The sequence below is a fragment of the Acartia tonsa genome, chromosome 12 (assembly GCF_053477335.1).
Source record: "Acartia tonsa isolate MP-2025a chromosome 12, ASM5347733v1, whole genome shotgun sequence".
Classification (NCBI taxonomy): Eukaryota; Metazoa; Arthropoda; class Copepoda; order Calanoida; family Acartiidae; genus Acartia; species Acartia tonsa.
In genome coordinates, this window is record NC_137271.1 from 41,060,552 (window position 1) to 41,074,624 (window position 14,073).

The window sequence follows — 14,073 nt, forward strand, 5'->3', positions numbered from 1 at the left end:
TATTTGGTGACCCTGGGGTGGCGGGTTCAGTGCCCCCCAACCCCACGAAGTGGGCATACTTTTGAAAATCGCGTTTTTTCAGCTTTCGCCCCTTAAGAGGGGGAAGGAGTCGTTTTAGCGACTTCATGCATCTCTATGATATTAAAGAACTTTTTGAGGCGGACATTTCTTTACTTATGTTAGATTCGCCTCCGGCGAACCGTTTGGCCGTTATTCGCCGCCACAGGCGCGATTTTCGGCGATTTTTTCCGTTTCCGAGGACTTAATGGACATGTAGGGGGGGAAGGAGTTGTCCAATCAAGTTCTTGCTGAAATACTTTTTTATAGGCAATTGCATTGGCTAAATTTCATGTGAAGAAAAATTTTTTGTACGTCCAACCGGTTTTGCTCCAGCTGAATTTTAATTTGGCGCGTTTTTATAATTTTTGTCAAAAAAACCGGTTTTACCCTAAAAAAGGTAGGAAGAAGTCGTTTTAGAGACTTCTAACATCTCTTTGGAGTTGAAGAACTTTTTGAGACGGACATTTCTTTACTTATGTTGGATTCGCCTCTGGCGATCCGTTTGGCCGTTATTCACCGCCGAAGGCGTGATTTTCGGCGATTTTTGCCGTTCCCGAGGTTTTAATGGACATTAAGGGGCGGAAGGGGTTGTCCAACCAAGTTCTTGCTAAAGTACTTTTTTTTAGGCAATTGCATTGGCTAAATTTCTTGTGAAGTAAAATTTTTTGTACGTCTAACCGGTTTTGCTTCAGTTGAATTTCAAATTTGGGCGATTTTTTAATTTTTTATATTTTTCTTATTTTATCCATATTTTCTTGTTGTAATCAATTGAATTAATTGTAAATCATTGTTATTTTCATGATTAAATGTTATTTTGGCCTGCTACAGGCTGCCGCAGGCTGCCCTTTCTTATAATTTGGTTTAAATCATATTGTTTTGGTTGCTTTTGATTACTTTTTATTTCACGCGCGCACCAACGGACTGGAAAATCTTTGCTGTGCGGGCCGAAAAAGAAAACACTTTCCATCGGACCTATACTTTTTCTCGACCCAAGCAAAGATTAAATCAATAATTGTAATCTTTTTGCTGTAAGCAAAAAGATTATAATTATAATCTTTGCTTAGAAAAATGGCGCGAGGTGAGGGTTGGAGGGGGCAAAAATCGCCGACGGGCAAAGTTCAACGGCGCGTAGCGACGTCGTGCTTCATCCGATTTTGGATTTTTTTTTTCATGGACCTCAGTAATATCTAGACTTAGATTGGGCAAAAGGTCCCATGAGGTTATCTCAAACCGTTTGGGCGTGGCGGAGGAAAAACCGCAAAAAAATGACCGAAAAAAAAGCATCCGTGCAAATTTGTCACGAAAATCCATCAAAAAAACACGTTTTCGTTTTAGCCCACAAAGAATAACTTTTTTGTATAAGAGATAATGACACGGGACCTTCGCAGGGTGAAAATTCAGCATCCCAGGCCTCCTAAAGTTTATATTTGGTGACCCTGGGGTGACGGGTTCAGTGCCCCCCAACCCCACGAAGTGGGCATACTTTTGAAAATCGCGTTTTTTCAGTTTTTCCCTCTTTAGGGGGGGAAGAAGTCGTTTTATCGACTTCAAGCATCTCTATGATATTGCAGAACTTTTTGAGGCGGACATTTCTTTACTTATGTTGAATTCGCCTCCGGCGAACCGTTTGGCCGTTATCCGCCGCCGAAGGCGCGATTTTCGGCGATTTTTGCCGTTTCCGAGGTTTTGATGGACATTTAGGGGAGGAAGGAGTTGTCCAATCAAGTTCCTGCTTAAATACTTTTTTGTAGGCAATTGCATAGACTAAATTTCATGTGAAGTAAAAATTTTTGTACCTCCAACCGGTTTTGCTCCAGCGGAATTTCTAATTTGGGCGATTTTTTAATTTTTGTCAAAAAAACCGGTTTTACCTTAAAAAGAGTAGGAAGGAGTCGTTTTAGAGACTTCAAGCATCTCTATGATATTAAAGAACTTTTTGAGGTGGACATTTCTTTACTCATGTTGGATTCGCCTCCGGCGAACCGTTTGGCCGTTATTCGCCGCCGAAGGCGTGATTTTCGGCGATTTTTGCCGTTTCCGAGGACTTAATGGACATTTAGGGGGGGAAGGAGTTGCCTAATCAAGTTCTTGCTGAAATACTTTTTTGTAGGCAATTGCATTGGCTAAATTTCATGTAAAGTAAAATTTTTTGAATGTCAAACCAGTTTTGCTCCAGCTGAATTTCAAAATTGAGCGATTTTTTAAATTTTTAATAATTTTCTCGTTTTAACTGCATTTTCTTGTTTGAATCCATTAAAATCACTATAAATCAATGTTATTTTCATAATTAAATGTTATTTTGCTCTGCTACAGGCTGCCGCAGGCTGCCTTTTCTTATAATTTGGCTATAATTATTTTGTTTTGATTACTTTCGATCGCTTTTGATCACTTTTGATTGCTTTTGTTTCATTATGCGCGCACCAACGGACCTACGCATACTTATCTTTGCTGTGCGGGCCGAAAAAGATAACACTTTCCATCGGACCTATACTTTTTCTCGACCCAAGCAAAGATTGATTCAATAATTGTAATCTTTTTGCTGAAAGCAAAAAGATTATAATTATAATCTTTGCTTAGAAAAATGGCGCGAGGTGAGGGTTAGAGGGGGCAAAATGAGCAGGTTGAGATTTTTTGACGGCGCGCAGCGACGTCGTGCCACATCCGATCTGAGATTTTTTTGTTCATGGACCTCGGTAATAACCAGACTTAGATTGGGCAAAAGGTCCCGTGAGATTATCTCAAACCGTTTGGGCGTGGCGGGCCGAAAACCGCGAAAAAATGGCCTAAAAAAAGGCAATCCTGTCATTTCACCGAAAAAATCCATTAAAAAAACCCTGTTTTTCAACTTTGCCCACAAAGAATAACTTTTTTCGTATAAGAGATAATGGAACGGGACTTTCGCAGGGCGAAAATTCAGCATTGCGGGGCGGCAAAACTTTTGGTTTGGTGACCGTAGGGTGTCGGGATCCACCCCTCCCACGCCCCCAAAGTGGCCTTGTCATTTTTTTTCAAAAAATTTCAGTTTTTGCCCCTTAAGGGGGGCAAGGAGTCGCTTTAGCGACTTTAAGCATCTCTTTGGAGTTGTAGAACTTTTTGAGGCGGACATTTCTTTACTTATGTTTGATCCGCCTCTGGCGGCCCGTTTGGCCGTTATTTGCCGCCGAAGGCGTGATTTTTGGCGATTTTTGCCATTCCCGAGGATTTAATGGACATTTATGTGGGGAAGGAGTTGTCCAATCAAGTTCTTGCTAAAGTACTTTTTTGTAGGCAATTGCAATAGCTAAATTTCATGTGAAGTAAAATTTTTTGTATGTCAAACCGGTTATGCTCCAGCTGAATTTCAATTTTATGCGTTTTTTTAATTTTTAATATTTTTCTTATTTTATCCATATTTTCTTGTTTGAATGAATTTCAATCACTAAAAATCATTGTTATTTCATGTTTAGATGTTATTTTGCCCTGCTACAGGCTGCCGCAGGCTGCCCTTTCTTATAATGTGGCTATTATTATATTATTTTTAATTACTTTTGATCGCTTTTGATCTCTTTCGATCACTTCTTTTACATTACGCGCGCACCAACGGACTGACGAATATCTAATCTTTGCTGTGCGGGCCGAAAATTACAACGTCATAATTCCATCGGACCTATACTTTTTCTCGACCCAAGCAAAGATTAATCCAATAATTGTGATCTTTTTGCTGAAAGCAAAAAGATTATAATTATAATCTTTGCTCAGAAAAAAGGTGCGAGGGGGGGGTTAGAGGGGGCAAAAATCGCCGACCAACGATTTTTGACGGCGCGTAGCGACGTCATGCTTCATCCGATTTTAGATTTTTTTTTTCATGGGCCTCAGCAATATCTAGACTTAGATTGGGCAAAAGGTCCCGTGCGATTATCTCAAACCGTTTGGGCGTGGCGGAGGAAAAACCGCGAAAAAATGGCCTAAAAAAAGCCAACGGTCCCATTTCATCATGAAAATCCATCAAAAAAACACGTTTTCGTTTTAGCCCACAAAGAATAACTTTTTTCGTATGAGAGATAATGACATGGGACCTTCGCAGTGTGAAAATTCAGCATTCCAGGCCTCCTAAAGTTTTGGTTTGGTGACCCTGGGGTGACGGGTTCAGTGCCCCCCAACCCCACGAAGTGGGCATACTTTTGAAAATCGCGTTTTTTCGGTTTTTCCCCCTTAAGGGGGGGAAGGAGTCGTTTTAGCGACTTCCAACATCTCTTTAGAGTTGAAGAACTTTTAGAGGCGGACATTTCTTTACTTATGTTTGATCCGCCTCAGGCGAACCGTTTGGCCGTTATTCGCCGCCGAAGGCGCGATTTTCGGCGATTTTTTCCGTTCCCGAGGACTTAATGGACTTTTAGGGGGGGAAGGAGTTGTCCAATTAAGTTCTTGCTGAAATACTTTTTTACAGGCAATTGCATTGGCTAAATTTTATGTTAAGTAAAATTTTTTGTACGCATAACCGGTTTTGCTCCAGCGGAATTTCTAATTTGGGCGATTTTTTAATTTTTGTCAAAAAAACCGGTTTTACCTTAAAAAGGGTAGGAAGAAGTCGTTTTAGGAACTTCAAACATCTCTTTGGAGTTGAAGAACTTTTTAAGGCAGACATTTCTTTACTTATGTTGGATTCGCCTCCGGCGAACCGTTTGGCCGTTATTCGCCGCCGAAGGCGTGATTTTCGGCGATTTTTGCCGTTCTTGGAGTTTTAATGGACATTTAGGGGGAGAAGGAGTTGTCCAATAAAGTTCTTGCTAAAGTACTTTTTTGTAGGCAATTGTATTGGCTAAATTTCATGTAAAGTAAAAATTTTTGTATGTCAAACCAGTTTTGCTCCAGCTGAATTTCAATTTTGGGCGATTTTTTAATTTTTAATATTTTTCTTATTTTAACTGCATTTTCTTGTTTGAATGAATTTGAATCACTATAAATCATGTTATTTTCATGATTAAATGTTATTTGGCACTGGTACAGGCTGCCGCAGGCTGCCTTTTCTTTTAATTTGGCTAAAATTATATTGTATTCATTATTTTTGATCACTTTTTACCTCACGCGCGCACCAAAGGACCTATAATCTTTGCTGTGCGGGCCGAAAATTACAACGTCATAATTCCATCGGACCTATACTTTTTCTCGACCCAAGCAAAGATTAATCCAATAATTGTAATCTTTTTGCTGAAAGCAAAAAGATTATAATTATAATCTTTGCTTAGAAAAATGGCGCGAGGTGAGGGTTAGAGGGGGCAAAAATCGCCGACAAGCAAACTTTGACGGCGCGTAGCGACATCGTGCTTCATCCGAATCTTGATTTTTTTTTTTCATGGACCTCGGCAATATCTAGACTTAGATTGGGCAAAAGGTCCCGTGAGATTATCTCTAACCGTTTCGGCGTGGCGGAGGAAAAACCGCGAAAAAATGCCCTTAAAAATGACCAAACTTCCATTTTGTCAAAAAAATCCATCAAAAAAACACGTTTTCGTTTTAGCCCACGAAGAATAACTTTTTTCGTAGAAGAGATAATGACACGGGACTTTCGCAGGGTGAAAATTCAGCATCCCAGGCCTCCTAAACTTTATATTTGGTGACCTTGGGGTGACGGGTTCAGTGCCCCCCAACCCCACGAAGTGGGCATACTTTTGAAAATCGCGTTTTTTCAGTTTTTCCCCTTTAAGGAGGGGAAGGAGTCGCTTTAGCGACTTCCAACATCTCTTTGGAGTTGAAGAACTTTTTGAGGCGGACATTTCTTTACTTATGTTTGATTCGCCTCCGGCGAACCGTTTGGCCGTTATTCGCCGCCGAAGGCGCGATTTTCGGCGATTTTTGCCGGTTCCGAGGTTTTAATGGACTTTTAAGGGGGGAAGGAGTTGTCCAATTAAGTTCTTGCTGAAATACTTTTTTGTAGGCAATTACATTGGCTAAATTTTATATGAAATAAAAATTTTTGTACATCCAACTGGTTTTGCTCCAGCTGAATTTCAATTTTGCGTGTTTTTATAATTTTTTTCAGAAAAACCGGTTTTACCTTAAAAAGGGTAAGAAGGAGTCGCTTTAGGGACTTCAAGCATCTGTTTGGAGTTAAAGAACTTTTAGAGGCGGACATTTCTTTACTTATGTTTGGGCGAACCGTTTGGCCGTTATTCGCCGCCGAAGGCGTGATTTTCGGCGATTTCTGCCGTTCCCGAGATTTTAATGGACTTTTAGAGGGGAAGGAATTGTCCAATCAAGTTCTTGCTAAAGTACTTTTTTGTAGGCAATTACATTGGCTAAATTTCATGTGAAGTAAAATTTTTTGTACCTCCAACTGGTTTTGCTCCAGCTGAATTTTAATTTTGGGCGATTTTTTAATTTTTAATATTTTTCTAATTCTATCTATATTTTCTTTTTTTAATCAATTTAAATCACTATAAATCATTGTTATTTTCATGATTAAATGTTATTTTGCCCTGCTACAGGCTGCCGCAGGCTGCCTTTACTTATAATTTGACTATAATTATATCGTTTTCATTACTTTTGATCACTTTTTATCTCACGCGCGCACCAACGGACTGGAAAATCTTTGCTGTGCGGGCCGAAAAAGATAACACTTTCCATCGGACCTATACTTTTTCTCGACCCAAGCAAAGATTAATTCAATAATTGTAATCTTTTTGCGTAAGCAAAAAGATTATAATTATAATCTTTGCTCAGAAAAAAGGCGCGAGGTGAGGGTTAGAGGGGGCAAAAATCGCCGACCGGCGATTTTCAACGGCGCGTAGCGACGTCGTGCTTCATCCGATTCTGGATTTTTTTTTTCATGGACCTCAGCAATATCTAGACTTAGATTGGGCAAAAGGTCCCGAGAGATTATCTCAAACCGTTTGGGCGTGGCGGAGGAAAAACCGCGAAAAAATGGCCTAAAAAATGACCAAACTTCCATTTTGTCATGAAAATCCATCAAAAAAACACGTTTTCGTTTTAGCCCACAAAGAATAACTTTTTTTGTAGAAGAGATAATGGAACGGGACTTTCGCAGGGTGAAAATTCAGCATCCCAGGCCTCCTAAAGTTTTGGTTTGGTGACCCTGGGGTTACGGGTTCAGTGCCCCCCAACCCCACGAAGTGGGCATACTTTTGAAAATCGCGTTTTTTCAGTTTTTCCCCCTTAAGGGGGGGAAGGAGTCGTTTTATCGACTTCAAGCATCTCAATGATATTAAAGAACTTTTTGAGGCGGACATTTCTTTACTTATGTTGGATTCGCCTCCGGCGAACCGTTTGGCCGTTATTCGCCGCCGAAGGCGCGATTTTCGGCGATTTTTGCCGGTTCTGAGGTTTTAATGGACTTTTAAGGGGGGAAGGAGTTGTCCAATCAAGTTCTTGCTGAAATACTTTTTTGTAGGCAATTACATTGGCTAAATTTTATGTGAACTAAAAATTTTTGTACATCCAACCGGTTTTGCTCCAGCTGAATTTCAATTTTGCGCGTTTTTATAATTTTTGTCAGAAAAACCGGTTTTACCTTAAAAAGGGTAAGAAGGAGTCGCTTTAGCGACTTCAAGCATCTCTTTGGAGTTAAAGAACTTTTAGAGGCGGACATTTCTTTACTTATGTTTGATTCGCCTCCGGCGAACCGTTTGGCCGTTATTTGCCACCGAAGGCGTGATTTTCGGCGATTTCTGCTGTTCCCGAGATTTTAATGGACTTTTAGGGGGGGAAGGAATTGTCCAATCAAGTTCTTGCTAAAGTACTTTTTTTTAGGCAATTGCATTTACTAAATTTCATGTGAAGTAAAATTTTTTGTACCTTTAACCGGTTTTGCTCCAGCTGAATTTTAATTTTGAGCGATTTTTTAATTTTTAATATTTTTCTTATTTTATCTATATTTTCTTTTTTTAATCAATTTAAATCACTAAAAATCATTGTTATTTTCATGATTAAATGTTATATTGCCCTGCTACAGGCTGCCGCAGGCTGCCTTTACTTATAATTTGACTATAATTATATCGTTTTTATTACTTTTGATCACTTTTTATCTCATGCGCGCACCAACGGACTGGAAAATCTTTGCTGTGCGGGCCGAAAAAGAAAACACTTTCCATCGGACCTATACTTTTTCTCGACCCAAGCAAAGATTAAATCAATAATTGTAATCTTTTTGCTGTAAGCAAAAAGATTATAATTATAATCTTTGCTTAGAAAAATGGCGCGAGGTGAGGGTTGGAGGGGGCAAAAATCGCCGACGGGCAAAGTTCAACGGCGCGTAGCGACGTCGTGCTTCATCCGATTTTGGATTTTTTTTTTCATGGACCTCAGTAATATCTAGACTTAGATTGGGCAAAAGGTCCCATGAGGTTATCTCAAACCGTTTGGGCGTGGCGGAGGAAAAACCGCAAAAAAATGACCGAAAAAAAAGCATCCGTGCAAATTTGTCACGAAAATCCATCAAAAAAACACGTTTTCGTTTTAGCCCACAAAGAATAACTTTTTTCGTATAAGAGATAATGACACGGGACCTTCGCAGGGTGAAAATTCAGCATCCCAGGCCTCCTAAAGTTTATATTTGGTGACCCTGGGGTGACGGGTTCAGTGCCCCCCAACCCCACGAAGTGGGCATACTTTTGAAAATCGCGTTTTTTCAGTTTTTCCCTCTTTAGGGGGGGAAGAAGTCGTTTTATCGACTTCAAGCATCTCTATGATATTGCAGAACTTTTTGAGGCGGACATTTCTTTACTTATGTTGAATTCGCCTCCGGCGAACCGTTTGGCCGTTATCCGCCGCCGAAGGCGCGATTTTCGGCGATTTTTGCCGTTTCCGAGGTTTTGATGGACATTTAGGGGAGGAAGGAGTTGTCCAATCAAGTTCCTGCTTAAATACTTTTTTGTAGGCAATTGCATAGACTAAATTTCATGTGAAGTAAAAATTTTTGTACCTCCAACCGGTTTTGCTCCAGCGGAATTTCTAATTTGGGCGATTTTTTAATTTTTGTCAAAAAAACCGGTTTTACCTTAAAAAGAGTAGGAAGGAGTCGTTTTAGAGACTTCAAGCATCTCTATGATATTAAAGAACTTTTTGAGGTGGACATTTCTTTACTCATGTTGGATTCGCCTCCGGCGAACCGTTTGGCCGTTATTCGCCGCCGAAGGCGTGATTTTCGGCGATTTTTGCCGTTTCCGAGGACTTAATGGACATTTAGGGGGGGAAGGAGTTGCCTAATCAAGTTCTTGCTGAAATACTTTTTTGTAGGCAATTGCATTGGCTAAATTTCATGTAAAGTAAAATTTTTTGAATGTCAAACCAGTTTTGCTCCAGCTGAATTTCAAAATTGAGCGATTTTTTAAATTTTTAATAATTTTCTCGTTTTAACTGCATTTTCTTGTTTGAATCCATTAAAATCACTATAAATCAATGTTATTTTCATAATTAAATGTTATTTTGCTCTGCTACAGGCTGCCGCAGGCTGCCTTTTCTTATAATTTGGCTATAATTATTTTGTTTTGATTACTTTCGATCGCTTTTGATCACTTTTGATTGCTTTTGTTTCATTATGCGCGCACCAACGGACCTACGCATACTTATCTTTGCTGTGCGGGCCGAAAAAGATAACACTTTCCATCGGACCTATACTTTTTCTCGACCCAAGCAAAGATTAATCCAATAATTGTAATCTTTTTGCTGAAAGCAAAAAGATTATAATTATAATCTTTGCTTAGAAAAATGGCGCGAGGTGAGGGTTAGAGGGGGCAAAAATCGCCGACAAGCAAACTTTGACGGCGCGTAGCGACATCGTGCTTCATCCGAATCTTGATTTTTTTTTTTCATGGACCTCGGCAATATCTAGACTTAGATTGGGCAAAAGGTCCCGTGAGATTATCTCTAACCGTTTCGGCGTGGCGGAGGAAAAACCGCGAAAAAATGCCCTTAAAAATGACCAAACTTCCATTTTGTCAAAAAAATCCATCAAAAAAACACGTTTTCGTTTTAGCCCACGAAGAATAACTTTTTTCGTAGAAGAGATAATGACACGGGACTTTCGCAGGGTGAAAATTCAGCATCCCAGGCCTCCTAAACTTTATATTTGGTGACCTTGGGGTGACGGGTTCAGTGCCCCCCAACCCCACGAAGTGGGCATACTTTTGAAAATCGCGTTTTTTCAGTTTTTCCCCTTTAAGGAGGGGAAGGAGTCGCTTTAGCGACTTCCAACATCTCTTTGGAGTTGAAGAACTTTTTGAGGCGGACATTTCTTTACTTATGTTTGATTCGCCTCCGGCGAACCGTTTGGCCGTTATTCGCCGCCGAAGGCGCGATTTTCGGCGATTTTTGCCGGTTCCGAGGTTTTAATGGACTTTTAAGGGGGGAAGGAGTTGTCCAATTAAGTTCTTGCTGAAATACTTTTTTGTAGGCAATTACATTGGCTAAATTTTATATGAAATAAAAATTTTTGTACATCCAACTGGTTTTGCTCCAGCTGAATTTCAATTTTGCGTGTTTTTATAATTTTTTTCAGAAAAACCGGTTTTACCTTAAAAAGGGTAAGAAGGAGTCGCTTTAGGGACTTCAAGCATCTGTTTGGAGTTAAAGAACTTTTAGAGGCGGACATTTCTTTACTTATGTTTGGGCGAACCGTTTGGCCGTTATTCGCCGCCGAAGGCGTGATTTTCGGCGATTTCTGCCGTTCCCGAGATTTTAATGGACTTTTAGAGGGGAAGGAATTGTCCAATCAAGTTCTTGCTAAAGTACTTTTTTGTAGGCAATTACATTGGCTAAATTTCATGTGAAGTAAAATTTTTTGTACCTCCAACTGGTTTTGCTCCAGCTGAATTTTAATTTTGGGCGATTTTTTAATTTTTAATATTTTTCTAATTCTATCTATATTTTCTTTTTTTAATCAATTTAAATCACTATAAATCATTGTTATTTTCATGATTAAATGTTATTTTGCCCTGCTACAGGCTGCCGCAGGCTGCCTTTACTTATAATTTGACTATAATTATATCGTTTTCATTACTTTTGATCACTTTTTATCTCACGCGCGCACCAACGGACTGGAAAATCTTTGCTGTGCGGGCCGAAAAAGATAACACTTTCCATCGGACCTATACTTTTTCTCGACCCAAGCAAAGATTAATCCAATAATTGTAATCTTTTTGCTGAAAGCAAAAAGATTATAATTATAATCTTTGCTTAGAAAAATGGCGCGAGGTGAGGGTTGGAGGGGGCAAAAATCGCCGACCAGCGATTTTCAACGGCGCGTAGCGACGTCGTGCTTCATCCGATTCCGGATTTTTTTTTTCATGGACCTCAGTAATATCCAGACTTAGATTGGGCAAAAGGTCCCGTGAGATTATCTCAAACCGTTTAGGCGTGGCGGAGGAAAAACCGCGAAAAAATGACCGAAAAAATAGCATCTGTGCAAAATCATCATGAAAATCCATCAAAAAAACACGTTTTCGTTTTAGCCCACGAAGAATAACTTTTTTCGTACAAGAGATAATGACACGGGACTTTCGCAGGGTGAAAATTCAGCATCCCAGCATCCCTAAACTTTATATTTGGTGACCCTGGGGTGACGGGTTCAGTGCCCCCCAACCCCACGAAGTGGGCATACTTTTGAAAATCGCGTTTTTTCGGTTTTTCCCCCTTAAGGGGGGGAAGGAGTCGCTTTAGCGACTTCCAACATCTCTATGATATTGAAGAACTTTTTGAGGCGGACATTTCTTTACTTATGTTGGATTCGCCTCCGTCGAACCGTTTGGCCGTTATTCGCCGCCGAAGGCGCGATTTTCGGCGATTTTTGCCGGTTCCGAGGTTTTAATGGACTTTCAAGGGGGGAAGGAGTTGTCCAATCAAGTTCTTGCTGAAATACTTTTTTGTAGGCAATTACATTGGCTAAATTTTATGTGAACTAAAAAATTTTGTACGCCCAACCGGTTTTGCTCCAGCTGAATTTCAATTTTGCGCGTTTTTATAATTTTTGTCAGAAAAACCGGTTTTACCTTAAAAAGGGTAAGAAGGAGTCGCTTTAGCGACTTCAAGCATCTCTTTGGAGTTAAAGAACTTTTAGAGGCGGACATTTCTTTACTTATGTTGGATTCGCCTCCGGCGAACCGTTTGGCCGTTATTTGCCGCCGAAGGCGTGATTTTCGGCGATTTCTGCCGTTCCCGAGATTTTAATGGACATTTAGGGGGGTAAGGAGTTGTCCAATCAAGTTCTTGCAGAAATACTTTTTTGTAGGCAATTGCATTGGCTAAATTTCATGTGAAGTAAAAAATTTTGTACGCCTAACCGGTTTTGCTCCAGCTGAATTTCAAATTTGGGCGATTTTTTAATTTTTAATATTTTTCCTATTTTAACTGTATTTTCCTGTTTGAATGAATTTGAATCACTATAAATCATTGTTATTTTCATGATTAAATGTTATTTTGCTCTGGTACAGGCTGCCGCAGGCTGCCTTTATTTATAATTTGGCTATAATTATATCATTTTCATTACTTTTGATCACTTTTTATCTCACGCGCGCACCAACGGACTGGAAAATCTTTGCTGTGCGGGCCGAAAAAGAAAACACTTTCCATCGGACCTATACTTTTTCTCGACCCAAGCAAAGATTAATCCAATAATTGTAATCTTTTTGCTGAAAGCAAAAAGATTATAATTATAATCTTTGCTTAGAAAAATGGCGCGAGGTGGGGGTTAGAGGGGGCAAAAATCGCCGACTAGCAAACTTTGACGGCGCGCAGCGACGTCGTGCTTCATCCGATTTGAGATTTTTTTTTTCATGGGCCTCAGTAATAACCAGACTTAGATTGGGCAAAAGGTCCCGTGAGATTATCTCAAACCGTTTGGGCGTGGCGGAGGAAAAACCGCGAAAAAATGGCCTAAAAATTTGCATCCGTGCAAAATCACCGAAAAAATCCATCAAAAAAACACGTTTTCGTTTTAGCCCACAAAGAATAACTTTTTTCGTGTAAGAGATAATGACACGGGACTTTCGCATAGCGAAAATTCAGCATCCCAGCATCCCTAAACTTTATATTTGGTGACCCTGGGGTGGCGGGTTCAGTGCCCCCCAACCCCACGAAGTGGGCATACTTTTGAAAATCGCGTTTTTTCAGCTTTCGCCCCTTAAGAGGGGGAAGGAGTCGTTTTAGCGACTTCATGCATCTCTATGATATTAAAGAACTTTTTGAGGCGGACATTTCTTTACTTATGTTAGATTCGCCTCCGGCGAACCGTTTGGCCGTTATTCGCCGCCACAGGCGCGATTTTCGGCGATTTTTTCCGTTTCCGAGGACTTAATGGACATGTAGGGGGGGAAGGAGTTGTCCAATCAAGTTCTTGCTGAAATACTTTTTTATAGGCAATTGCATTGGCTAAATTTCATGTGAAGAAAAATTTTTTGTACGTCCAACCGGTTTTGCTCCAGCTGAATTTTAATTTGGCGCGTTTTTATAATTTTTGTCAAAAAAACCGGTTTTACCCTAAAAAAGGTAGGAAGAAGTCGTTTTAGAGACTTCTAACATCTCTTTGGAGTTGAAGAACTTTTTGAGACGGACATTTCTTTACTTATGTTGGATTCGCCTCTGGCGATCCGTTTGGCCGTTATTCACCGCCGAAGGCGTGATTTTCGGCGATTTTTGCCGTTCCCGAGGTTTTAATGGACATTAAGGGGCGGAAGGGGTTGTCCAACCAAGTTCTTGCTAAAGTACTTTTTTTTAGGCAATTGCATTGGCTAAATTTCTTGTGAAGTAAAATTTTTTGTACGTCTAACCGGTTTTGCTTCAGTTGAATTTCAAATTTGGGCGATTTTTTAATTTTTTATATTTTTCTTATTTTATCCATATTTTCTTGTTGTAATCAATTGAATTAATTGTAAATCATTGTTATTTTCATGATTAAATGTTATTTTGGCCTGCTACAGGCTGCCGCAGGCTGCCCTTTCTTATAATTTGGTTTAAATCATATTGTTTTGGTTGCTTTTGATTACTTTTTATTTCACGCGCGCACCAACGGACTGGAAAATCTTT